This window comes from Scylla paramamosain, chromosome 2 (genome assembly GCF_035594125.1).
Source record: "Scylla paramamosain isolate STU-SP2022 chromosome 2, ASM3559412v1, whole genome shotgun sequence".
In the NCBI taxonomy this organism is placed as follows: Eukaryota; Metazoa; Arthropoda; class Malacostraca; order Decapoda; family Portunidae; genus Scylla; species Scylla paramamosain.
The window spans coordinates 15,573,412-15,577,500 of record NC_087152.1 but is presented as its reverse complement, the minus strand read 5'-3'; positions in this window follow the sequence as shown (position 1 = coordinate 15,577,500).

Genomic DNA, 4,089 nt, shown 5'->3' with positions numbered 1-4,089 from the left:
GAGAGAGAGAGAGAGAGAGAGAGAGAGAGAGAGAGAGAGATACTGGGAGACGAAAAGAGTACACAGTACAGAGAAAATGAAGAAAGGCATATGGTGTTTGCCTTTTGAAACTAATATAGACATTCACAAGAGAAAGAAAACCATACTGAATCAAATAAAAGAAAACAAAAAGAAAAAATCACTCAAAAAGTTACTCAAATATTCTTACGCCATCGACAGACAAGCTATAAATAAAGGTATGGATTTTCGCAAGCAGGAATTTAGACAGAATCACGAAAGCAAGATAAAGATACGTCATTGAATAAGATTTTAAAATAAGTTGCCTGAGAACACCTAGTTATTATTGCCACTGACACCTGTAGTATATGAAGACCCAATTACTTTAATGGAGGGAGCCAAATGTCCATTTTTAATAGCTACCTAGCATGAAATGTCATCATATACCCAATAAGGCGAGATTAGAAGTTACAACACTTACTTATTGCTGCCACTGACACTTGTAACATATAAGGAGACTCAGCTCCTTTAATGGAGTCTACAAAAAATAGTAAATTTCCTGACGGTTAGCTAGTGTAAAATATAAAATCCCCAATAAGGGAAGATGAAGACAAAAACATTCAAAGAGCTATAGGGATTACAACACCTACGTATTACTTCCACAAACACCTGGAACTTATCGAGATTCAATTCACGTAATGGAGAATACGAGAGAAAGATTCCCTGACGCTTAGGTAGAGTAAAATGCCAAATATCATGAACCCAATAAGGCAAAATTAAGACAAAACATTCATTTACAAACCTACTAATTACTGCCGCTGACACCTGCAACTTAAAGAAATTCACTTCCGTTTGTAGGGAGTTAGGAAAAAGTAGATTCCTGAAGGTTAGCATGCATAAAATATCATAACGCACCCAATAAGGCGGGATTCCAAAGGTTCAGAAATGAGTTACAACACTGACACCTGTAACGTGTGGACATTCACTTTTCTTAGGGGAAAGTTAAAGACTCCTGAAGGTCAGCTAGTGTAGAAGATTAGCTAGTGTAGAGCATTAGAAGATTATATATACGTAGATTCAGACGAAAGATTCAACAAGAGTGAGTTACCTATTTATTACTGACACTGAGACCTGGAAGTTATGGAGGCTGAATTCCCTTTGTGGAGGGTTGAAAAATTATTGCTGAAGGTTAGCTAGTTGAAAAAAAAAAATCATAAATATACTAAGACGAAACATCCGACAAACTTCAAGAATGGATTAGTTATTTATTACTACCACTAACACCTGAAAGTTTTGGGGATTGAATTTCCTCAGTGGAGAGTTAAAAAAGAAAAAAAAAAAAAAAATATATATATATATATATATATATATATATATATATATATATATATATATATATATATATATATATATATATATATATATATATATATATATATATATATACATATTCCTGGAGATCAGCTAGTGTAAATTTCATAAAACACCCAATAATGTAAGATTCAAAAGGTTAAAGAATTATTTACAACATTGACAGTTGTAACTTATGGAGATTCAGTTCCCTTAGTGGATTTAGAAATATAGATTCCTGAAGGTTAGCTAGTGTAAAATATCATAAAACACCCAAAAATGTAAGAGTTACAACAATAGCACCTAACTTATGGACTTTCACTTCCTTTTGCAGAGTTTTAAAAAAAGAAATGATTCCTGAAGGTGGGCTCGTGTAAAATAACATAAAGCATCCAGTAAGTCACGGGAAGGCTCTACGTTACGCTGACTTGGCACGCTGCTGGTTTGCAAAAATAATTACAGCGCTGACATAACTCGGCTTCATGAAGTTGGCTGTCATGATCCAGGCAGCAGCGACGCATAATTTGTCGATGCAGTTTATCCTCTCACAAACTGACAATCACAAGCCGTGCACCCGCCTGTCTGTCCATCTGTCTGTGTCTCTCGCTCAGTCCATCAGTCCGTGTTTCTGTTAGTCTCACAGCACCACTAATGCACTCGCTCCGCTCAAACGAGGATTATTTTTTCTACTTTTTTCTTTTTTTTTTTAATCTGATAGTAACACGCAACATATTTCACCGTCTTTCTGCCTGAGTTGAGCCACTTCTTTTGCTATCTGCCATCGTTCATTTTTTTTTCCTTTATCCTTTATTTTATTTTTTTTTTTATCCCCAGTTACGTTTTTTTTCTTTGTGTTCCTCCAATGGGCTTCCTCTTTCCTCCCAGCGCCTCTCCACTCCTTCCGTGCTCTGAATACCGCTGTGATAACACGAGGGGATGAGGCTCCTTCAGATACGTATGGTGGCCACACTTGCGTTGCTTCTTTTCTCTTGCAGGCGTATTAGTTTATCGTTTATATAAATTGACTGTGCTATAATTCTATTTAACTATCACTTCTGTGCACTTTTTTTTTTTATCCTTTTCATTGCTATTATTTTCTGCTTAGTTTCGACGTCAACACTCCTAGCCCACTCAAGTTGAAAGGAAGAGTTAGAAAAGCTAAACCACGTAAAAGACAGATCACTGTTTTACTAAAGATGAAAAAGAATGTAAGGTAGTGAACTAGGAGATACAATAAAAAAAATAAAAACTAATCACATACATCTTCAGCTTATTGATTTCATCACAAGTGGTCTATAATAAGGTTAAAATGCGCAATCCTTACCTAATGCTACACTAACAGAACGTCACAATACTTGACCACACATTCTTTGCTAAGACCCGTAACATCTACGTCTCTTTCCGACCCTCATTGTCACTAACCACTAACTATATTAATGCCAGCCACACTAACATTAACACTAGCTATCTTCCTTTTACGTCATACTATCACTGCTCCTGCTAATAAACATATTCACGTAAAAAAAAAAAGGAGAATCTTCATTATGTATACGTATGTAAATTACTCAGAGTGGTAGAGATATTATTATTCTACCTTCTCTCAAGTTATTGAAGATTACACTGGATTCAAACACATTCGAGAAATCAATGAGTTACAACCACTCGTCTGATGTCCCTCACACCCACACGTCAAGCTGCCGCCAACCATGTCCATGTAACATTAATGAAAACAACACTTTTTTTTTTTTAAACTGACGTCGATAATGAAAATCCCATGATAGAGGAGTCAGTAATCATATTACTCTTCAGGGCATCACGAACTTGAAGTTTCAGTATAAATACGTATCCTCGGTTATGAAAATATTGAAAATACATCCTCGGTTATGAAAATATTGAAAATACATCTAATAATAACATCACTCTTGCCTTCATCTAATAAAAAGCAAAAAAAACACCGGATGGAATTATTTGTAAGAACTCTCTGATAACACTGGAACTTAAATACGTATCCTTGGTTACAAAATACGAAAGTACATCTAATAAAGACATCTTTCCTAAATTAATCCAACAAAAAAGCAAAACAGAAACCCAACACATGAATATTCACAAGAACTACTATGTGCAATCTACGTTCCTAATTTAAGCCCAGACATTCCCAAGCTGTACATTATTATCCACGTCACCAGAACACCTCGTAAAGTTTTCCTCCTACGACACTTATTTGCGGACGAGGGATGAAGTATATTCATTATGACCTGAGCTTTGCCATGGTGTATAATCTTGGCTTCCATATAAATTTCACGTTAGCAAATGCCCACGAAGATTCCTCCGTGGACAATTTCTTCCACGCTAAGATAGTTATTCTTTCACTGCTAGACGAGCTAAATTTCCACCCACGACGATTCCTCCATGAAACTTTAACCCCATACTAATTCCACCCACGCTAAAATTTTTATCACCCTTTCATTACTAGATATTCTGTTCTCCATAATCACATATAACGTTTCAAGACACTTATTATTGTACTTAGGACAAAATTAACATACTAATCACTCTGAATGTTTGTAAAGGACCAGCGTAGCAGTGAAATAATTAAACCTAACTAAACACACTTTAACATAATTATAGAGGTAGTACAGTCGTGGTCATAAGTCATGTAACACAAAACACTCACTCCCACTGTACTTTGCCTTTACTTTTAGCTTAAAACCCCCTGACCTACTGATAGTCCCTTTGCAAGCC